This window comes from Excalfactoria chinensis, chromosome 4 (genome assembly GCF_039878825.1).
Source record: "Excalfactoria chinensis isolate bCotChi1 chromosome 4, bCotChi1.hap2, whole genome shotgun sequence".
Taxonomy (NCBI): Eukaryota; Metazoa; Chordata; class Aves; order Galliformes; family Phasianidae; genus Excalfactoria; species Excalfactoria chinensis.
The window spans coordinates 25527882-25552791 of record NC_092828.1 but is presented as its reverse complement, the minus strand read 5'-3'; the positions used below and the strand labels follow the sequence as shown (position 1 = coordinate 25552791).

The 24910-nt window shown below is 36.9% G+C and overlaps 1 protein-coding gene across 3 annotated transcripts in view; it reads right to left on the bottom strand.

Moving 5' to 3' along the window:
- TRMT9B (tRNA methyltransferase 9B (putative)) overlaps positions 1-24910 on the bottom strand; it is a 102398-nt gene that overhangs the window by 73229 nt on the left and 4259 nt on the right. The window contains exons 2-3 of one of the 3 annotated variants that reach the window (XM_072335379.1): positions 24844-24894; positions 5711-5843 (exon numbers count right to left, since the gene is read on the bottom strand). The gene's annotated coding sequence lies outside the window, so the exon portion shown is untranslated. Of the gene's footprint in view, positions 1-4344; positions 4443-5710; positions 5844-24843; positions 24895-24910 lie in introns of those variants that run through there. The other 2 variants (XM_072335380.1, XM_072335382.1) reach the window with 2 other exon arrangements.

Here is a 24910-nt window from a genome sequence, read left to right as displayed (position 1 = left end):
ACAGAATAGTATTTCCTCCTTAACAAAAGTTACGAATGTTTTAAATTATACAACTTCCTATTAAAAACTGATAAAAAGTAATAACTAATGCCTATTTGAATCCTTTATAAACATTGCAAAGAACATAGGCAAAATATTAATCTTACATGTGACACAGTTGGTTTGATAGTTTGAAAGCAATTGTACGCCTCAAAAAAAAAGTTATCCATTACTTGACTAGAATCCCTTATCATTTATGCCACAGTTTACCTGTTTTCTTAAGTAACTGAAAAGAGCCAAAGGAGTAACACAGGTTACTATTACTGTACATGTTTTCCAGATAGCTTGAATTTAATACTTCTACATGTTTTTTCCACACACCCCTCCCCCCATCCAGTTTAATTCTCTGATTCTGTTAGCCAGTCAACTTTTGCACTGTTAGTGTGTGGAAAAGATTATATGCATAAACCAATTAGAAGATTGGAAGTGCTTTCCTACTGTAAGCTGGGAAACTAGTTTACTAGTGGTGAATGAGCTAATTGAGTGCTAGCAAGGTGGCAAGCTTTTTATATACCAGCAGAGACAACTAGAATAGTCAGGCAGAGAATCTAATCTATTACACAAGCATTATGCAAGGACATTAACTGGTTGCTTCCTGCAGCAGTGCCAAATTTAATTCAGATATGCTCTGGATTTCACATTTTCACATCGTTTGTTAGCAGTTAATTTGTAAGATATAACTGACAGATGCAAAATTTAAATGCCAAAGAAAGCATAATTATGAAGAAGTTGTCAAGGTAATAAGAGCTAACATTGTAGTTCAACTACACTGTGCATGAAGTTTAAAAAAAGGCTATCACTTCCTCTATTAAATCTTTATTAATGTATTCATTCAAACATTCTAAAAAGCAATAAATACTATTCCAGAAACTAGAGAACCTCAAAACATTGAGAGATTTAGTTTAGAATAGACCTTAACATCAAGGATAAGCTGGTATATCAAGCTCCCAGTTAGCTCTTGCCCAAAATGGATCTTTCTGTGACACATCATCAATATTAAAAAGTAGATCTTGCACAAACATTCCCCCGTGGCCTTTCCTAACCACTACTTATCCCTAGAGCATGATCCTGATGACAAAGCTAATCAGCTGGACAAATTATGTATCTGTTTTTTCCACCTAAGCAGAATGGTTTTCAAGGAAATAATCAAATAGTACAGCAATTTGCACTTGCTGGGCATAATTTTCTGAAACACATGATAAAATCCTGACTGTCTCTGTGTCAAAGGCAGGGATTTCTGTTGACAGGAAAAAAACAAACAGATAAACAAACGTAGCCAAAATCCCCAAAACAATAGCAGAAAGGATGGCAGACAGTCAAATTCAAAGAAAGAAGAGAAAACTGACTCCTAACTTCAGTGTGTTATCGATGAAAGAGACAGATTTTTTCCTATCTGCATATTGGCTTTACAAGGAGTTCCACTGCCATTGAATAAATTGGGTAGCCATGCTCTGAGGGAGACCAAAGCTACCAGATGGAAGTAGCAATGGTAGATGGGCTTACTTCTTTTCCTTTCATTTTGTTATGTGTGGGTTAAATCCAAGTCATTTATGAATTAGATTTCCAAAAGAAGAAAAAAAAACCTTGATTGTAACCTTGAACTGCTCAGAGTGAACATTAGGCAGCATTAATAGTGACTTGAGCCTCCAATCTTCATTTGATATTACAAACATTCTATCAAAAAGTAATGGGAGAAAAAAGAGCTAAATAAGTGAATCAAGAATGCAACAAGAAGGAAGCATGGGTATGTAGTCAAGTCCAAACTCAGTAGTAGGCATCAGCCTGATTTCTTCAAGATTAACATCACTTTGGCCAAAGGCAGCAACAACCGAAACGGCTGTTAGCTAACCTCTTGAGTGATGATCATGCTGGATAAGCAAATCCTAGTGATTACATCTGGTTTAGATCAACAATAAAAGACAAAGGAATATGCTGGTGTATCTAATGGGATGTGCATGAGTGGGCATGATCCATTCCAGAAGCCTTACAGCTGCTTACATAACTTTTCAATAAAAAGTAAGCATCACACCACACCGCAGTGTGACTTTAGAGAATGCACAATTTCACTCACACAGCAAAACAAAGGTAAATTAGCAAGTAGTTTCAGAGCAGCCTTGTACAGTCAAATCCTAAACTGTGATTAAGAGACGATGAAAAGAAGTATTAACATAACCAAGATAGCACACTGGGCTAAGGGGTAAGCAATTATTACAAAAATTCCCAAGTGATCTACTACACTAGAGATAGATGGTAGCATGATTCTCTGGAGTCACTATAAAGAAACACCATCTTCTGAGGATGCTTAGATACAAAAGAAAAATATTCCAGAATGTCTAGAATCATCACTTCCCTAAAAGGGCAGAAAGGGGTCCAGAAGGAAGGCCATAACATTTAATGAAGAAAAGAAAAAAACAAGATAATGCCCATAGTGTTACAAGTAGTGACAGCTAAAGGTTTTGTCCGTGTCATACCAGAAATGCCTTCAAGAAAAAAAAGAGGAAAAAAAAAAACCCAAAAAACAGTCTGCTTGTATAAGCACCCCACAGAAGCTCAAAATGTACTTTGTATTTTCCTTCACTCGTGATGTGTGATCAGTACAAACCAAGTCTCTTGCAAAAATACAAACTGGATGCCAAAACGCAATTGATTATAAAACTGTGAGACAAAAATCTTTCCACAGAAAAACAGAAGTGCCAATGCTACCAAGCCAAAGCAGATAATTAAACAATCCATCAAAACTGAAATCAGAAATGTGGATGTTCTACAGTTAGAAGAGTACATTATATCTGAAAACATTCATATGTACTGTGGGTGCTTTACCAAGATGTTGAGCAATCAAAACATTAAGTATTATTACAAGATGAGAATCAGCAGAGATGGCTCTTAAGCTGGAATGAGATTTCAAAAATTACTCTTTGGTTTATGGACACTGGAGAAAGAACTGAAGCAACCTTTTGTCCTGTCATCATGAAACAACAATTCTTTCTTCTGTTGCTAAAAAGAAAGCAGCAATTAACCATGTGAAACAAATATAATAGAATTCCTTAAGAGATGCATTAAATTAGGGGCGTGCAGGCATGGTAATAGTGACAACAGTAGGACTGCATTGATAGCTAGGCTTCTTGAAAAATAAAATCAAGCAATGTGCACACGGTATGCCTGTTCCAAACATATTAATAACAACAACAAAAGTGCAACATAACACACAACTTCTGCTGATTCCTCACACTACAGACTTGGTATATCATCTAGCAACTATCTAATACAAACTTCCTAATAACACTCTCAAAATAGCATCAACAAGCACAAATAGAATTAGTAGTTAAATCAGACTGTGTTTCAGGTATTTTTTGTTAAGCACTAAGTTTCATACAGAGACTGACAATAACCTAGCAGTCTCAGGTGACTCATGATATCCAATTTTACAGATGCTGCATAGAATCACAATTTCTGGGTTATATTCAGTAGATAAAAACAACAGCACAGCATTATCAATACATGATTTTCATTTTGCCCACCTAGATTCCTGTCTGATTTCTCCATATCTAAAAAGAGAAGAAAGATTGACATTTGAAAAGAAGACTGAAGGAAAAAAACAGCCCACCAGTATCTATGTTGCATTAATTACTTTGCCCTCCTTGATTAGCAAGCAAATGAGAATTATCTATCAGAGCAAGCATTGCTTTCAGGCATCCTCAGAGAGATTTTCCATTTCTTTCTCTGTTAGGCAATACGTCAGCTGCCCACACAGAACCAACAGCATGCCCTCCAGGTCCATTCCTGGTAAGGAGCTGTCCCACTGGAGACCAGCTGTGGTCTATCCATGCTCTTGATAAACAAAAGTAGAAGTAAATAACTTTGAAGAACAAAGATTTATGCAGCCTACCCATACCTTTGTAAAGCCATTAGTTTTATATCACTCCTTCATCGAAGATAACTGTGTAAATAAATTCAAATAAGCATTAACCAGGTATGTTTAATATTTTTCTGACTGCACTGTGGCATTGCTCTTACAGGAGAAAACTCCATGCAAACAGGAAAAGCAGTCTTGCATTCATTCCAAGCATAATGTTTCTGAATGATTCCCAAACAAATTCTTCCCTCAGTCCTTCCAAGCCTCATTGCTTGCAATACTCTACAGAATTTTTTCTTATTTATCTTCTGTTCATCCTCCCATTCACTGGCTGCAAGCTAAACGTCAATTTAACCTCCATGAAATTTACTCAAAGACATTTTGTAAAAATTCAGACACTAGAAATTTCAGAATTTTGGTGATTCTAAAATAAAACATAAGGGACCACTTACCTATCAAACCTATTAATTGAGCTTTGCAACTGCAGGTGAACTACGTAGTAACAATTCACAGCCCTAGGAAAGCCATCAAGAAAATCTTCCTGGAAACCATTTCATAGATTGTATAATCATTTCAGTTGGAAGGGACTCATAAAGGTCATCTTGTCCAACTCCCCTGCAATGAATAGAGACATCTACAGCTAGACCAGGTTGTTGAGAGCTCTACCTACTCTGAGCTTGAATGTCTAAAAGGACAGGGCATCCACCACCTCCCTGAGCAACCTGTACTATTACAGTAAAATGCTTCTTCATTAGAGCCAATCTAAATTTCCTCTCTTTTTGTTTGAAACTATTTCCCCTCATCTTATCACAACAGACCCTGCTAGAATCTGTCTCCTTCTCCCTTACTGTCCTCCTTTAGATACTGAAAGGCAGCTGTTAGGTTTTCCCGGAGTCTTCTCTTCTCCAGGCTGAACAGGCACAGCTCGCTCAGCCGGTGTTCCATCCCTTGGATCATTTTTGTGCCCCAGCTCTGGACACACCCCAACAAGCCTATGTCTCTCCTATACCAAGGACTCTACAAGTGGATGCATTAATCCATGTGAGGCTTCACCAGGGCAGAATGGAGGGGCAAGATCATCTCACTCAACCCGTTGACCACTCTTCTTTTGATGCAGTCCAGGATAAAATTGGCTTTCTGTGTTGTATGGGCACACTGCTGGCTCATATCTAGCTCACCATCCATCAGTACACCCAAGAGCTTTTTGGCAGCTTGTCTTGATAGTTGCCACTACCCAGGTGTAAAGCCTTACACCTGGATTTGTTAAACCTCATGAAGCTCACCTAGGCGTGCTTCCCATATCTGTCTAGGTCTCTTTGGATGGCAGCCCATTGCTCGGGTGTGTTGACTATATCACACAGCTTAGAGTCATTCACAAAGAAGCTGAGGGTGCACTCAAGCCCACTGTCAATGTCAGTGACAAAGATATTAAGGAATACCAGTCCCAGAACTGACCCAAAAACATGAAGGACAAGAAGATAATAGGGAATAGTCAGCATGCATTTACACAGGGGAAATCATGTCATATGATTGATATATGTAACACAGAATTGACTAATTTGCTGGGTGAAGGGAAAGCAGCTAATGACGTTTACCTTGACTTTAGCACAGCTGAGCCCAGAACATCCTCAGAGACAAGCTTATATAATTACACAGCAAGAAAGGTTGAATCAAAATCCAGCTAGAGGCTGGTGGTGTAACCCAGAGGTCGACACTTGAGCTAATACTGATTGACATCTTCATTAATGAGCTAGGCAATGTGATGGAGTACTCCTGAGCAAGATCACACATACCAGAAGGAGTGGCTGGTGCACTTACCTGGTTATGTTGTCATTCCAGTGGACCTTAAATATGGGAAATGTGAAGCCCTGAACATGCAGAGGAACAACTCCAGGTACTGGAATACACAGACCAGCTGGAAAGCAGTTCTGAAGAGAAGGCCCTTGGAATCCTAGTGGATAAAAACATGTCCATCAGCCAGCAATGCAACTACATAGCAAAGACCATCTACTCTATGAAGTCTATAAATATATATATATTTTTTCAAGAAGTCAGTGCAATCACAAGTGCAAGGGGGATAAGTTGCCAGAATATATGCTTTTCAACTTGCATATTTGACATAAAAAGGTGAATAAAAAGCAACAATGATGAGCCAAAGAACAATACTTGTTCTTGAGATGCTTTTTAGATAAACCCTAGGGGTATTGTCCCTGCTTATATGAAAAGGAAGGACATGTTTTGTGGAGTTCTATTACAGTCCACATAGTGGATGATTATGTAAGTTGTACACTGCACTACTACATTTTTAATAGGGAACAGACTGTCACCACCATCCTTTCAGGCAGAAGACTACAATCCCTAGGCAAGATACAATCTGCTGTTTTCACCAAGTTTCTGCAGGTATTGTGGAGCAATCTGACTTGGAAACTGATGCCTAGTGCCTAGAGGAAGGAAATTCTTTCAGCTTGCTTCACAGGTCTGTTAGGAACGCAGCTAAACTTTGGGAGGAGCTAGAAACTGCTAATTTGCAGATCTGTGTTTTCTTGCCTCTTTACTTTACATTTATGCCTTGTCAGCAAAGCAGCTGATTTTAAAATCAAACCCAACTCTTTTTCCAAGCCTTTAAGTACTGTGACTTTGATGCTCTGAGTTTTGGCAAGTTTGAAAAACAAATGCCTGATATCTTAACTCCAAAACATTATCTGTACACAATCTAAAGTATGAATTTACAAAAGACCAGCTGTTATTCCTCATGTAACTTTTACCCTATAGTTAATAGCATCTAAGGAATTTTGTGGGCAGTAAGGAGGAACACGCTAACCAAGGCTTATCCGTGCAAGCAGGTTTTGCAGCCAAGCAGCTAATGTGCTATGAACCCAAACCCTACTTTATCACTTATCAGGTAGAGAAATAATTACTGCAAAAACACTGCAGTAGTTGTCTGATCATTTTTCATCTGCTATTTTACAACGATGACATAAATTAACCATCATTACTTGTGGATATTTAGGTGGAGATCAATTTCAAATAGTCAAAAGGAATTTCACCATTAACATATTTAGAGGTGCGAATGGATCTTGACACTTCAAAAGTTCTAGAGTGAAAAAAAACGTAGGAAAACTTGCACGCATGCACATTGTGTGAGCAGGTGATGAGGTGCTCTCTTCTTAAAAGCAGAGATGGAAAGCTGAAGATCACACAGACTGATTAGAAAAACTGGATTCCTCTCCCATCTGCTTTGTTTGCCAATTTTACAGTGCCTCAGTAAATCAGAATGAATCTGTTCAGCCTAATTACTTTCTCTTGCAAGGACAAATCTTTATTAACTATCTCAGCGCAGGGCAGAACACAGCAATACACCACTGCAGCAAAGTATCAAGATAAGGGGTGGATGATTTAATATGTACTGTGTAGTCTGGCAGGAACTTCCAGTGTTTGGAGCTGCATTTTTAACTTTCAGTGTGACATAGAACATACTGCCCTGCTTTGAAACTCTCCTTTAACTCATTTTCTGGAGTGCCAATATCAGATCAAACTGTCAACTACAGTTTTAAAACCACTATATCTACAAAGCAATGTAAAATAAATTCTACTTTGACTTCAGAGTAATAGAATATGAGAAGTTCTCCTAAAACTGTCCATTTACAAGGTAACAAAGTATTTTAGATTATGACAGTTCTCAACACATGCCAGTAGAAACTGCATGAAACCTAACTTATGCCCTAGGAGAAGGTTACAGGAAACATGGAGAAGCAGATTTTCTTCATAATTACTTTCACGTGATAAGGTTTGTATAAAGATATCATCAGAGTAATACTGATTACAGTAGCAGTAATTGCCCCACAGTTTTTACTCCCAAGTCCATTCATGTTTTAGCACCAAACCAAAGGAGGAGTTGGACAAAAGTCAAGAGGAAATTAATAGCTGCAACAACCCCTAGGCCATCACAGCTGGGTGGAAGGGAACGAGTCCAGTAGCACAAGACAGACATTGACAGTGATGGGTCAACAAGTTTTGAAGTAGGCTACTTAGAAATACGTCATTATTTTGCTTTCTGATACTTTATTTACAGCTTTCCTTTCAAACCAATTTCTTTATATCATCATGAAGAAACTCTGTTCTACATGAAATTTAACAGTCAAAAAACCTCTGGCCTTCCAAATATAGGCAAGATGCTGTCATAATAAAATAATGCTTCACTATATATGTCAGCTGCTCCAAAACTAATCCCTCTTATTTTATTACACTGACCTACAATATCAGAGGCAGATGTTGTTGGTAAGGGAGTAGAGTATGAACCTTTCCACCAATATTCTATTACATGTTGTTGTCATGTGGCAGATGACAGCAGAGGGGCAGTCTGATAAAGTGGTAACTGACGTGGAAGTGTTTATGAAGCAAAGGTGTGTCACTGAATACTTTTGTGCAGAAAAAAAAATGGTACACGCTGACATTCATCAACACTTGCTGAACTTTTATGGGGACTGAACAGTGAGGCAGTGGGTGGTGCATTGCAGCAGTGGTGACAGCAACATGAAAGACAAGCCATGTTCTGGACAGCTATGCAGATTTTTATAAGCACACTATGCAAACTCTTGTTCATTGCTGGTGAAAATGCCTAGCTGATGATGGTGGCTACACCAAACAATACTTTTTTGTAGCTGAGAATTTTCTCTATCAAATAGAGTTATTGTGCTTTTGTATCTACTGCTTCTAAGGAAATAAGTAGGAGGCATTACCTTCAGAGTGACCTACATGTAACTGTAGTTATACTTAGTGCTATATACATAATGTGCAAAAAAATGCTTGAGTTGAACAGAAGCAGTTCAGCAGAGGAGGACACCCGTTGTAAGTGGAGTATTTTAATCAGAAGCCAAATTTTGAAAAAAAAAAAAAGAATTCTACTAGGCGCTGCTGTATCACCAACTAAAAGGCATATCTAGCACACAGAGAAGTGGTAGGAGCTGGGGACACAGCAGCCCACTTAGCTACTCTAGTTTATCTATACACAGATCGAACTATGATACACAAAGATCTGTGTATTTATACCAAAGTTTACTTCTGACAGGGTGAATTAAGCCTCTTGAGCGTATCTGCTCCCACAGCTGGAGCACTTCAGATCATGAACTGTTCTGTTTCAAGCTAATATAGGTACTCTACACTACACTGCGTCTGGCGTAAGTTATAAAGTAGACAATAGCAGTCATGTACTTTCAACCTATGCACAGCACTTAGTGAAAATGTCAACTGTTAGTTACTATAGATACAGAAAGCAAACTCATATGTGAAAAGTGTTTGACTCACAGCATGTGGCAGTAAGGTTGCAATGCAGCTCACTACAGGAGATACTGTAGTGGCATGATTAAAATGGTGAAAATCACACCATTTTCATTAGCACAGGCTCATCCAAAATAAACTTCCGCCCAGCAGAACTACTGCATTCCAGCCTTACAGAGTGTCTGAAGGATGTCAGTGTTGCATGAACACTAATAACTTATCATAACTAAATACATGCCCAACATTCCTTCCTTCCCCCACGCTGGTTCAAACTGAGACTATAGACCAGAGCCGAATGCTGTATGATGACACAACATCTTTGGTTATTTCTTTGCAAAAGGCATCTATATTCTTTGCCACTGTGCAAAGAAATGGCTGGAAAGAACTTGTTATGGTACTACACAGCCTTTGCACCTTTACAGTGTGTCCTTATATCTTTTCCATTCTATCATATAAGAAAGGGTTTCACAGACATTAACAAAACATAAAGCTATCTTTAGAACTCTCTATCACCTCTTGTGGTTTTGTGCCTAGTTTCTCTATACCTAATTTCCCTGTACTGTTCTAACATGGAAACTATGCCAAAGAACATTTCTTTAGAAAGCCTAAAGTAATTTATAGTGCATGCTAAGGCCAGATATCTGTGTTTAAATGAAAACTGCTTAACTTTAGCAAGCGTTGGTACAGGCTAACCTTGACTGGAAAGCAAAGATATTTTGGGATTGTAGTATTTAACTCTCCAGCTACAAATTTAATCAGCAGAGCCAAATTGTAACAGTTTAGTTAATAAAATATAACTAAATTTTACTACCCAGAATTCAGTAGGTATGCCATTTAAACAGGTCATCCAAATGAAAGCCATTATTGTTCTTTAATAATTGTTAAGTTTCCAAGTGGTCTCAATATTTCACTATAAAAGATAGGAATAATGACTTCTCTCAGGTTAAAATATAAATTAAGTGGGAATATATCAGTGTATTATCATTAAGTTGTTTATTATTATTATTATTATTATTATTATTATTATGTACTGCACAGTAATTCCTGATTTTTCATTCATTCATCTTTTTCTCCTTTGAGCTTCACAAATCCTCTTGAAAAATAGTTTTGTGATTGTATTTACTGTGCCTGTTGAAAAAATTGCCCAGTCTTTAATAGATGGACTAACTGAGATGATGTTGGCAACATAATAATTCAAATTAGCAAGAACTGTAAATCTCAACTGCCAATTTAAGGAAATGGGAGTTGCAGAGACAGGATGTATAGACAGGCTGGGCAAAGAATTAAATAGTTATTAGGATTGTAATGAAATTAACCTAAGGGATGCAGACCATTTAGCAGGCAGTGAAATTAGCAGTATTTAAGGTACCATCTGATGCATCACTACCAATGAAACTATCTAATCTTTTTGATTAATGAGATATAGCACCATTGAACTACCTAAATAAACTATAAGTTATTAAATTTGACATTGAAAAGCTACATCAGATAAAATACGTATGTTAGACTTCTGAAATGATCCTTAAATAGTTCTTAAAATTGATATTAAAAACTTATGCATGCTATGTGGGATGCCTGCCACAGTGTTCTAAGCATGATTTTCTGTAATAAGCAAGGAAATCCATAGTTTCATTTAGTAGCGTTGCATGGCCTGAGGGGAGCAAAAGTATTTTCAACAAAGAGAAAACATCTGTGAAGACACTTATTTACTGAGGCATGTGATAAACAGACTCATGTGCTCATGAAGTGAGAAAAGAATAACATCCTTTTTCTGACAAATTAACAAAGCTAACGTATCATAAATTGTAAGTTTGGGGAATTCTTATTTACATATTTGTTCTGCTTTGTTTTGCTGTTGCGTGTCAACTTTCTCAGTGCTGTAATATAATCCAGTAACATGATTTAGGAAGTATCACCACATTTTAAATTTCTATTGCAAGTAAACTAAGCTGTGTAGCATTTCTTAATCAAAAGTTATAAAGGTTATGAGAACAACTGAGGCCATCAGAGGACTGACAATCAACAAGTTTGAACAAACTGATCCCAGTTGCCTAAAAATCAGGCAGTGTGAAAGGAAAAGGTGGTTACTCTTGGCAAGGCAGGGCAAATGGTATCATTAATAGGGCAAGGAATGACACAGAAACAGTACTGATATTGCTAATATGAAAGTCTTTGTGAAAGACAAAGAAATGATGTGGAAATGGTTAAAGATCTTCCAAAAAAATTAAAAACATTTAAATAATCTTCATAGAATTCGGATGTCATCGGGAAGAAAAAATATAAAAAATAATAAAAAAAAGTTGTTCAAATTTCTATAAACTTTATATTTACAACTTGCAATCTCATTCATTGATTACTAATCTTTTGCAGAGTTAAATAGTTCATTGTGTATCTAACTAAAGAGGCTAGCATGCGTGGCAGAAAGAGACACAAGTAATTCAATAGGTAAAATCTGATTGCAATTAGGATATTACCACTAAAATGATGTTTCAGAAAGCAGCATGAGAGAGAGATTCTCATTCTGACAAACTGTGTAAGTTTTAATGAATTCCAATGTCAGAAGGTGAATATCATGCAAAGATTTTGTTTTTCCCTCTCAAAGATTTGCACTGGAATATCAATTAGACATTGTTCTTCCTGCCCTAACAAGACATACTGCAGCCACAGTCCAGCTTTGCCCATGCAAAAGCAGGGCAAAGAACATCCAGTGCTACATAAATAATTTACTAAATATATTTTGAGATGAAAGATACAGAAAAAAAACTTGCAAGATTTGAAAGGAATAATAAAAAGGAGCGTAACTACTAGTAAACAGTTTCCTGTCTGTACTGACACAAGCATAATCAAAGCACAGCCTAGTGGGAGGCACCCCTACCTTTAGCAGGGGATTTGGAAGTAGATGATCTTAAAGGCCTCTTCCAACCCAAACCATTCTATGAATCTGGGATTCTATGAAAGTCCTAGCTGCATCTTCAAAACTTCAACCGTTGCACCAAGGCAACTTCAGATAGTCCTTTTGCACTATTGCTGAAGGCTGTATAACGGATTGTTTACACTAAATAATGCATGAGTTGAACCGAGAGACTGAAAAACTGTGGCTCAGATATTTTGAGATCGAGAGACTTACATATGAAAGTCAGTGGAAATAACTTTTGTCTTTACTGGTCTTTGTATCAGGACCATTGCATTCTGTGATGTAACAAATATACTTTGAAACACAGGTATTCTGCAGAGTAAATTTTATTGCTTTGTAGAGGCAGAATTTTTCAGTATTCTGCTTAACAGTGTTATGAAGAGAGAAGGTGCGAATACCATTTGGTATCTATTTTTGAAAGCAATAGTACTAAAAAGGGCTGTGCAGGAGAAGCAAGAAACACCTAACATCATGAAGATCACGAAGGATTGTTGCCAAATACATCATTTGGTTCCCATCATGTGCTCATAATGTGAACTCTGGCTGTATTAATTTTCTGTTGCTATAAACAACTTTCATGTAGTGTACATGAAAAGCTGAAATTTTTCCGTGATTATTTTCTTCCCACAGAGCTTCTCTCAGGGCATAAGAATGAAGTACCAGAAACTGTATTTGCAGTGAAGGCTTTGGGCTTCCAAAGGTTGGGTTACAGTTTTCTACAGCCCTTAAGGAAAATCATGGATAGGCTTTTATTTTATTTTTTTTTAAGCAGAAAGAAACTTCACTCAGTGAGCACAAATTTGAGTTGCTACACCTGAAGTAGTGAATTCTTTTTGAGAATATGTATCTGTAGGTGTTGGTAATATGAGAATCTTTGAAAAATAGCTTAGTTATGATGATTGTTTTATTATGATAAAGTATACTTATGTTTCACAGATTATACTAAGAAGTTCTTACTACAAGAAGAAAATAAATATATTACTCGAACACTGTAAACAAATAAGACTATTTTTCTTACTGCAAGTAGGTTAGATGTGAAGGTTCCCATAAAGCACTAGGTATACCTCAACATCTTAATTCTCTTTATTCTCTTTCAATTCTTCTCTGAAGTGCTCTTGCATAACATTCTCTAATACACCTCATCCAAAAGTTACATTGAATTCACATTGCAAAGATCATCCTGAAATTTGTGCTTAGTCATTTGCAGTAGATGAGTAGATGTGTGAAAATAGTTTACTCATTTAGTACAAAAACATATGATAAAGCCGTTCATTAGAAAAACATACAGATGGCTTTTGGATTGTCTCAGCAAGGGTTCACATTCTGTATTTTTCCCTGAAGTAGAATTGTCTGTTTGTTTTTCGTGATTCATCTGGTACTGTAGTAGGCAACTGGACTGCTAAAAGCCTAGCGGAGATGGTGAACAAAGACTAGTAGGCATTCCAGTACTTCTGTGATGTCCAAATCCCTGCTTTGAGTAAAGGCTAACACATTTCCTAATGCATTCTTGCAAATTCTGACTTCCTTTCCTGAGATCTGTGACATCTTTCATTGTATTGTCATCTGGAAACATTTTATGCTTCTGTTTGTACATCAGATCATAAATCTCTATTAAAAGAAGAATAATCCTGAAAACAATTGTTGTACTCATTATATCTACTCTCTTGCTTTGGGTACATTCAGTATATGATCAGGAAAATTTCTCTAAGACTGGCTGATAGACAGAGTCTCAAATTCTACCTAATTAGTACTCACCAGATTTAGGCAGGCATCTTCAGCACCCCAAGCAATGTTCTATTAATGAAAGACTTTGCTTTTCCAATTCTAAGTATGTAAAAATTTCCATGAGTCAAAGAGAATAATTCAATGATGTTATACCTCTCACCAAGTTTATAGACGTTTCAAACTGAAATGTAGAAGTAGTATGATATAAACTGCAGAAAAACTAAGCAGGAGATAAAGAGAGTGGATGTGCAAGAAAATGCTTCATTTCATATGCTACCTTGGAAAAAGAAAGAACAGTATTTGAAAGATTATTACACATTTAAAAACCTACCCAACCATAGAAATGTTCTATTTTGATGATTCACATCAAAAGTGGCACTGAAGAAAAATTCTATCCTAAAAGAAAATTTAGAAAGACTTTCTCCCACTTAGTTCCAACAAGAAGTTTTCTCAGAGAAACAAAAACACTTAAAATCATTTTATGATGCTATATCTCCAGGCTGTACAACAAATATTTAATGTACCTACTAACCACCCCACTGACACTGCACTGACTGAATATCAGATACACACAACTGCAATATATTTTCTATGCTTAAAAGAGAAATTGAGCCATAAGAATGGCTTGAACCATACAGTAAAGGAGATCAACAGGAAAGGTAGGAATAAAACTAATTTCTTGTAAGTCCCAAGTAGAAAATTCTTGTAGTAAAGATGTTTCTTCCAACAAAGATGTTTTATTCTTTTCCAAAAGAAGCTCTAACATAAGTGCAAACACGCTCTCTGATTTCTGAAGTGCTTTCAGATTTATGCTGGACTGAATATGAACAGAAGTTGCCCTATAAGTTTTAGAAATACTTGGCTCGACACCAAACACTGCACTTACATAAGGCCATATAATCACCTGACACTTGTAGCTGCCCTGCTGATTTTCCAAGAATTTTAATCCTCTTCTCATGAAACTATCCCTTCAGTGAGCAAATGTGTTTAGTCGATTATTTAAATGCTTATTTTGGAAACAAAGTTTGATTTATCAAACATGAGAATATTTTCCACTCTCAAACATCAGAAATCAAAAGAAATCTATTTCTACAGCAAAGTACAAAGAGTAGCTTGTCATAAAAGGGCCCATTACTCAGCTGAGCACTTGCAGGCTGCTTCTACACATTTAAAAGCAGAAGAATAGTAAAGCTTCACAGCTCTTTCTTCCTGCCAAGTAATGCATGCAGTTAGCACAGAGTAAGCATACAGTAATCATTACACTGTGCACAGAGCACACCAGATATAGCTGCCTGATGTTTGGGCACAACAGTAACATGAACTTCCCATTGCTATAGGTTACATTTTTTAAAAAGCTTAAATATACAACTAGCCTATTCTATTTGCTTTAGCTTTTATTTATGTCAGATATAAAATCAAATGGATCAAATCCCTAGCCTCATGAAGGCAATGGAATTTTTAACTATAGGCTTCAAAGGAACCACTATCTGTCTCATTAGTACTCAAAATATTTTTACTTGCTGACTACACAACTGAAGCTATTCATTAGTGATAAACTTGGTGTCTGTTTTTTTTTTCTTTTGTGTGTGTGTGTGTGTGTATTTACACTTATATCCTTTGTAATAATTATGGGTTGCTAATGTGACAACAGAATAAATTAAGAAAGCTCTGAACCGCAAACTGCAGGAAGCCAGAACAATACACTGTGGATTTACCACTTTCTGTACACTTTAAAATGGATTATTGCGTGTTCTTCTTAGAATGGCTTGAAATTAGTGCCTGGGAAGAATCACTGACAAGCCTGCTAACAACTATCATTTTGTGCTCTCTAACAGTCCTGCCTTAATATAGGCAAAGCAGCAAGAAGAGGGGGCTGCAGGTTGCACACACTCCTTCAATTCCAGCACGGATCACAGAAACATCTAGGTTGGAAAAGACCTTCAAGATCAAGTCAGGCCATCAACCTGACTTTACTGAGTCTTGTCACTAAGCCATGTTAAATACTACATCACTTCTCTTTGAAGCTCACATTAACGCTTGACCACCGCCTTCTGCGTAGAAATTGTTGTGACTTCCAATCTAAATCTCCTGAAATGAAACATGAGGCTGTTTTCTACCACTTGACACCTGAGAAAAGGGACTGACACCCCCCTCACTGCAAACTCCTTTCAGGTAGTTCCAGAGAATGATGAGATGTCCCTCAGACCCTGCTTCTCCAGACTAAAGAACTCACATTCCCTCAGCCATTCCTCATAATTCTTGTCTTCCACTCCCTCCACGCACTTCATTCTGTTCTCTGCACACAGTCAGGTAATTCAATATCCTTGTAGAGAGAGGCCTCTGAAAACTAAACACAATATTCAAGGTCATCTCACCAGCGCTGCATACAAGGGCACAACCACTTCCACACGCCCCTTGGTCACACTATTTCTAATGCACGTCAGGGTGCTGTTAGCCTTCTTTGCTACCTGGGCACACTGCTGACTTGTATTCAGCCACCTGCCAATCAGAACCCCTAGGTCTGCCAGGCAGCTTTCCAGCCACACTGCCCTAATCCAACACTGCTGCACAGGTTATGACCCAAGTAACACACACTCTCCTAGCGCACTCATACCTTTGGCATCTGCTTACATTGCTTATACCCAAAAACAGCCTTAAGTAGAAACTCCTCTATTAGAAATCTTACTGGAAGCCTGTGTCTATGCCCAGCATTTTCACTGTTCCAGCACCTACATAGATACACCAGATGAGGCAAGAGGCGAGCAAAAAGAACTAAAAGCACAAGGACTCCTGTTACTCTCACAACCCTTTTGATTCTGACACAGTATTACTGAAGGCTTCCAAAGGAAAGGATATGTAAGGAGAAAAGTCAGTCACCAATAAGCAAGGACAACCACAGGAACACTTCCCTGTGTGAGCATAAATGATTTTGTACTCTTGCCTGACATGCTCACAATCTCTAATGTGAATGAAGCTTGGGTGGCTGAGAACTCAGCTGGCTTCCATAGGGATTATGCAGCTTAAGCATGGGAACAATGCTGTGGTACGCGTGAAATTCAAACTCTGACAACAAATCAAATGGAATGAAATATTTAGCTCTAGTTATTTTTATTCTAATTCCTGCCTAATCAAAATAATTACAGATCATTTAAAAATATATATTTTTTTCTATCACTAATTTTTTTCTTAATTTTAATAACTACACCATTCCGCTGAAAAGCAAATTCTGTCAATTAAAATAAAGAACCACAGGTTTTAAGACTTAACTTCTGAACTAATGAGGCTAAAGGAGGACACTTATGAGGAGAGGCTAAGGAAGCTGGGGCTGTTTAGTCTGGGGAAAAGGAGGCTGAGAGGAGACCTTATTACCCTCTTCCAGTACCTGAAAGGTTCTTACAGTGAGAGTGGGGCAGGTCTCTTCTCACTGGTGACAAGTGACAGGACGAGAGGAAATGGCCTCAAGTTGCGCCAGGGCAAGTTTAGGTTGGATATTAGGAAACACTTCTTTACAGAAAGGGTAGTTAAGCACTGGAATAGGCTCCCCAGGGGGGTGGTTGAATCACCATCCCTGGATGTGTTTAAGAGCCGTTTGGATGTGGTACTCAGGGATATGATTTAGCAGAGGGTTTTTAGAGTTAGGGTACTGGTTAGGCTGCAGTTGGACTTGATGATCTTCAAGGTCTTTTCCAACCTGAGTAATTCTATGATTCTATGATGATTCTAAATAATTTTAAAGATTAGCAACAGTCTCCATATATGTCTTTATTTTTCTGGAAGTGCAGTTATCTAACATATTCCTTCTGGGATGCACTGTGTGATAGGAAGTAATTAGAAAATTGCTTAAAATATCAGATTATCCATTTAATGTGAACAGAATTGACTTCAGTTCCTTGCTTGAAAGTTATTTTGACATATAAAGCAGTTTGTTGAGTGTCAATTTTCTAATGGGAAAGCAAAACAATTTCAAACTACAGTGCTTTCTTCATCTTATCTAAAACATTGTTCATACTTGTTTACCAAGCACTGAATGCATCTTCATGTCAGCCCATTTACTCATATTAGCCAAAATTCAAAGTTCCACTCCTCCTAACAGCCAAGTCTGCAGAAATACAGCAACTGGCTGGAAAAATGTGAATTTTCTTCAACATCAAGGGAAGCATTTTCTGGCCAGAGACTGAAGCTTCCATAGCAGAACAGGCACATCAAGCCCCCTAAAATTCCTATGCAGTAATGACGTAAAATGGAAAATGCTGAGACTTGGATCTACACGGAAATATAATTGTTTATAAAAAAAATAAATAGGGATACGTGTTTGTGTATGAATTTGCATCACAAAAATCCTACTTTCATTCAGCACTACTTGCCACCTCCCATACAAAGCAACATATATATTTTTTTTTGTATTGTGAAATTTGTTTCACAATTTTTAAACTGCTCTTGAGAATTATTTGAGAGGGAAGGGACCCTTAAAAGTCATATAGTCCCACTCCCCTGCAATCAACAGAGAGGGACACCTACAGCTCTATCAGGTTGGTCAGAGGCCCACCTAGCCTGACCTTGAATGTCTTCAGGGATCGGGCATCCAACACTTCTCTAGACAACCTGTTCCAGTGCCTCACCACCCCTATAGCAAAAAGCTTTCTCCTTATTTTTATCTCTGATGCATCTTCAGAGAGTTTTGCATAAGCCCTGCTCCCAACTCCAAGGAACAAACAGAAACTTGTACATGATCCTGTGCCTCTGCTACAGGAGAAATAGCAGCAGATTCTCAAAGCAATATATATGTTTTGAGTGGTGCTGGCAGTTTGCAGAATGAAGTAAAGCAGGTATACAGGAACGTACAGCCAAGGCTTACAAATGAAACCATATCAATTTCTTAGGAGAAAAGGTCAAATATATTACAAACAGTTCAAAAGATGGTGTTATTTCCTTTAGCCTGTATTAATCTATAGTGATCTTGACCATTGTACATGAAGGAGTTAGCAGTCCACACAGCAGTTATCCCATGCAGTTTGACCTTTAAGCCTGTGTTGAATGGCACCTCTTGGCTGCAGGATAAACTCAGGCAGCTCCAACTTATCAAAGAATGGCCTGGGTTGAAAAGGACCACAATGACCGTCTAGTTTCAACCCCCTGCTATGTGCAGGGTCACCAACCAGTAGACCTGGCTGCCCAGAGCCACATCCAGCTTTGCCTTGAATGCCTCCAGGGATGGGGCATCCACAACCTCCTTAGGCAACCTGTTCCAGTGTGTCACCAACCACTGAGTGATAAACTTCCCCCTAATATCTAACTAAAATCTCCCGTCTCATTTTAAAACCATTCCCCCTTGTCCTATCACTATCAATCCCTGTAAACAGCCATTCCCCCTCCTGTTTATATGCTCCCTTCAAATACTGGAAGGCCACAATTAAGTCTCCCCAGTGTCTTCTCTTCTATAGGCTAAACAATCCCAGTTCTCTCAACCTTTCCTCATGGGAAAGGTGCTCAGAAACCACATCAACCATCTTCTCAGAGCCTTTGAATGCATGTCATCTGGTCCCATAGACTTATACACGTTCAGTTTGTTGAGGAGGTGTTGGACATGTTCCACTGATACAGTGGGATAGAATCCACTCCTCTCACCCACACCTAGAGGTTCAGTGTCCTGGCAAACATGAGGAGCCTGATCACTAGTGAAGACCTGTAAATACTTTGATTGCAGGTATGTATATTTTAATGTTAGTAGTTATGATGAAAGATTGTAGAAATAAAGTATGCAGTGGAAACCTACAGCACCTACAGTAAAACCCTGTGTACAGAAATACACATTTTTCAAATAAATCAACTAACTAGAATGTTTAAGGCAATTATATTGTACAAATGAAAACGCTTATTTGAAAAACAATGATAATTAGTTGTTACATTAAGCAAGATTGCTTAAAACAAACATTCTAGATTATTTACAGTAAGCACAGATAAAAGCAATATGGCTTTCTGTTGAGATCTATGAAAGATAGTCATCCTCTTAAAAAGAAACATTGTTAAGACTAAAGATTTGTTTCAGCTTTACTACAGCATGTTACATGATTTCAGAGAGAATAGGAACAGCTCAGTCCCAGTAGTATAAGTGGAAATCAATTACTGGCCTGACTATTAATCTTGTTCATGATGTTGCAAACCACATGAATTCTGAAAGTCTGTTAGTCCCCAGGCATTGGTACTGCAAACATCAGGTTATTCTGCTTACAATTTTATCAAGGTAATCCAGGCACCAAAAAACATCTCAAAGTATTTTTAAATAAATGTTTAAATAAAATAATATCACATCTCTTATTTCTACAATTAAGAATTAATATTTACATCTAGTCTACATAGTTTTGGCTTAGATTTGCAGCTGAGGAATTCAGGTGTTAAAACTCTAAGAGTGGGAGGAAGAAATATTACAGGAGTGATGTTGACACAGTGAATCCTACATAAAATCTTCACAGTTGAGAGCCCCAGGACACAACCAAGTACTTCATAACAAGACACTGCAATGTATCACAAAGGAAAATGATGACAACAGCTTGTCAGCTTTTTAGTGAAGAGCAGAAATGCAGTGAATGAGAGGTAGGAATCTGTAATACCAGCCCTAGCTGTCTTACTTTCTCCCACAGATGAGACATCAGAACATGCTATAAGTCCTGTGTCAACAGAGTTTCACTGCCAGACATGAGAGTCTACCTTCTAGCACATAGGTCAGCAGTTCAAATAATAAGTTATTGCTAAATTTACTGCACAGCATTAAAAAAATAAATAAATAAATAAATAAAACAACTACAAAAAGAACAAAACCAACCAGTTTCTACAAACTTCAATTTACCCATTCAAAAAACACACTAATGCTATAACTTACCTAACATAAGTGCTCAGAAAACTACTATAAGATGCTTACAGATACTCTAAAATAGTATCTAATTTTTAACAGAGAACAGATATGATGATTGAATATGAGAACTTAGCTGAATGAGCTACTTACTTGAAAACAGTTTTCACAGGAGGACTGAAACCTACTGAAATCTGCATTTATCACACTATAGTACTGTATTTTGGCATTATGGATTCCTTGTTGTCTAGGCATCAGACATATTATGCTTTAAGAGATGGAAATTTGTTTTATTCGGCATATTCTAGTCTTTAGGGAAATAGAAAAAACTGATGTATTAAGATTAATGCTTATGGAGGCTGGCTTGCACAAAACATCACAATGATATACTTCTACTCAGTCAACTAAGCCATTGCTCTTTGCTCCTCGGCAGGCATATGCTGATATGGTTACTTTGTGTATGATATGTTTTTATACATCTGTGTTACCTCACAACTTTCAGATAACTGAAACCTGAATGTACTTTCTATTAAACAAGTAATTAGTTAAACTATAACAACAACAGTATCTTTATTTGGGTAAGAGACATTAAATACTATTAGCAAAATATCACCCCTTTTGTGACCTACAGAAAAAAGACCGATTGCATGCCATTAGAAGAGAGGTACATGAAAAACACTGCATTATGAAATACCTGCATGGAGATAACATACTATTTAGTTTTAGATTGTTTCAGTAGGCTGAACAGGTTCATACCACTCATTCAAAATTAGAGCTATCCACATCTTGAAGATGCTGTTTTAACTCAGTTACTTTAACACAAAATTAATTCGATGAAGCATTAACCCAACTGACATTAAAATATTTTAATTGGGACTTGACGATCCTTTTACATTACTGTTTGCAAGGATACAATGTTGGATCTTCTATGAAAACTGTATTTTATAAGCATGGAAAATGTACAATTCTGAAAATCATTTTTTTTATTCAAGCATTACTTACCCTGTGTAAACAGACCAGAACTGTCAGTGTTAACCACAAACACTGAAATGACCCCAAATTTTAGGAAAAAAAGGGGAAGTATAAGAATATAACTACTTTATTCCTGCTTCAAAAAAAGTTCTTGCTTTCTTTCCTTTGTCTTCTTTCAAATACAGCATATAAAATCAACTGCCTAAAAGAAACACTGCAAAGGTATACAATAAAAGAATATATACTTTTGTATGGGATTAGCAAGGAAAAAGCATGAAAAACCTCAAACTGAATGGGATCAAAACTTTCAATATATCTCTTCTTCTTGCTGCTGTAGAAGAACAAGCTTTTTCTTTAATTATTATTTCTGAGCTGAGAGTAAGAGAGGTGATTGTAAGGTACACCATTTACACAGATGAACAAGTAACTCAGGTAACACATTAGTTCAAGCAACAGAAACAGTGTGGCCCTGGTAGGTTGGTATTTTGCCCAGACTTGTTCTCCTAACTGCTCACTAAACGGAAACACTGTAATAAAGCTACACTGCATTCCTACCCAAACTGGCAAATATTATAGAGAGAAAATGCTGAAACTGTGAAGTACAGAGTTTAGTCACCAGATATTACTCTATGGAAGGTGATAAATTGAAATGGGATAGAAACTCCAAACAATATTTACATAAACACTGCAAGTAAATAAGACATCTTGGTGAAGTTACACTATAATTGTTTGACTTAAAATACTTCTTCTGTAATGACCTAACATAACTGGTGTTCAGAGAAAAGCAAACAGGAAATGCACACAGAGTGCCAACAAACCCCTGAAAAACAAAGAGAGAACTGCTCACTTAAAGGGTTGGAGAATGTTTTAATAGGATTTTCTGTCTTTTTAAATTAGAGATAGAAGTACAGAGACCAATAAAATATCAAGCAATGTGCTTTAAAAGACACTCACATGCATGGGCTTATCATGGTCTTTCAGCTGCTTCCATATCACTTTTGGACTATCAGGAAGGAGCTGAAGGACACAGATGATTAAGAGTGATCCCTAAAACGTAATGCTTATGTGATGTGTGACAAGGATAATTTGGGATGGGCTACTTTCACTACAGAGATACCTTTGAGAAAACGTGACCAACCTCGATTCATGTTGCTGAAACTTTGTACCATCACATAGACAGATTTGCATAAATATTTACTGGAGAAAAACAAACAACACCTGCATTCTTTGGTTCTTTTGCTGAATAGAATCTAGTTGAGAAATGAAGCGTTCTTTTGTCTCACACTGATCGCTTGTGGGCAACAGCCTGAGCCCAGAAACTCCTTTATCTTGTTGTAAAAAAATACAGCAGGAAAAATAAATAAGTAAATAAAAGAAGAAAAACAGTAAGAGATCTTTACTCAGTTCATGTTTCATTTACTCATTTTAGAGTGCTTGCTTTTCTGCTGTATGATGCAATACTCTTGGAAAAAAAAATGCAACAACAAACAGATAGACTGAATTCAAGCTTGCAAACAACTGCCTTTGTCAGAAGTGATGTAGGGGAGCTCATTTCCTTCACTACATTGTACAAAAGACTGGAAAGGTGCGTGTAATAACCCAGCTTACAGTGTACAATGTGCTGTGTGATGCTACTACTGTTCAAGAAGCAAGGACACAATGAAGAGATACAAGCCAAAGCAGAAAGAGGATACCAAAGAACCAAAATAAACAAGAAAATTCACCTTGCTGCTAAGGGGCAAACTAATGCCAAGCAGGATATTTGATTGAATAAACAATTTTTGTCACTTTAAGTTTAAATTAACCAGTTTTCATCCAGCTCATTTTCTTCATACAACACTACATTCGGTAAAGACAACTAACTATTCACAGTCTTTGAAGAAGATCCTATTCTCATTGACCAAAACCAGTTGTCTAATATTATAGAATTTCTGGAGGAAGGGCACTCATTAGACAAGGAAAAATGCATGTAAACTCTATAAAAGATGATAAATATCTTGATAAAGACAAGAAGCAGTTACTCCTTTGAGCCTAAATAGTTAATCTAAAGGGAATAAGTAAATCTAAGTTTTGTACCTGTATCAACTGCCTTTCAATTTTCAAAGACAGGTAACTCTAACTATCTGGAAACCCAACCATTTATCCAGAACTAGTACAGCCAGCTTACACTGAAGGTAGAGTACTTGACAGCCCCAGTTGTTGGTTTCATACACTATCCCAGGCTGAGGTATAATACAGTGGTAATTAAGAAATGTGGAGGTTTTGCCACTTATCATCGTGAGTAGGTTTCTATGCGCATTTCTTAAAATCAGTATACAGATAAATGGAATTTACTTCCATAATTATCACTGACTACCCAAAAATGATTTTTCTTCTGAGATATCAAGTATAACAAGTATCACCCTTAAGATGGAAAGTAAAAAAATCTTGTATAGCACCGATGTATTTTTAATACAAATACAATATAATGACAGCATTTTTTAACAGTATAAGAATGAACATCAGTAATTGCTAGAAATCAAAATAACTTTATTTGACAACATATATTCAAAACTAAGTATCTCAGAGGATGATCACAAGTAGATGCAAAGCTCCCAGCTTGACAGCAAGGATGTACTAGAGAACACACATAAGTATATATAACAAGGAACATATTAGAATATTTAAAAAGATATCAGAATCAATTGTTGTTTAAATATAAAATTGTAGCATGGAATACAAATCACAATCATTATCTTGTGCTTTTGCTCTATCTTCATTTATAAATAACCAACTTGTCCTTTTTCTTTGCTATGAATCATTAATACTCAAAAAAAAGCATTTAGTATATCCAATAAAATCGTAAGTCAGTAACTTTCACCTAATAGAAAACATGCTGATAAACTGAAAATAAATGCTGGCTGAGTTAATTGTCTTGCATGCTTTCTTAGTGAACAACTTCTGAAAAAGCAATTCCTTCCTTAATAAAAGCCTTTTTAACCATTATTTTTGTTCATTATTCAGTTTGCAGTTCTGCATTAAAGCACTTGAACATCAAGAATAAATATACATGATTACTCAGTGCCCTGTCTCTTTAAATTCAATATTGAAAGCTGCCAAGTCACAACAATTTGAATTGCTACAATTATATCAAACTATATTAAAAGGAGCAAAAACAAGCTTTTCCACTTAAAATGTAGCTATGTTATAAATCTGTTGGTTATGTGAATCTCCTACCAGGCAACAACAGCAGAAGGAAGAAGTCCAATCAGTCTGAGGATTCTCTTCCTAAAGAGAAGACAAG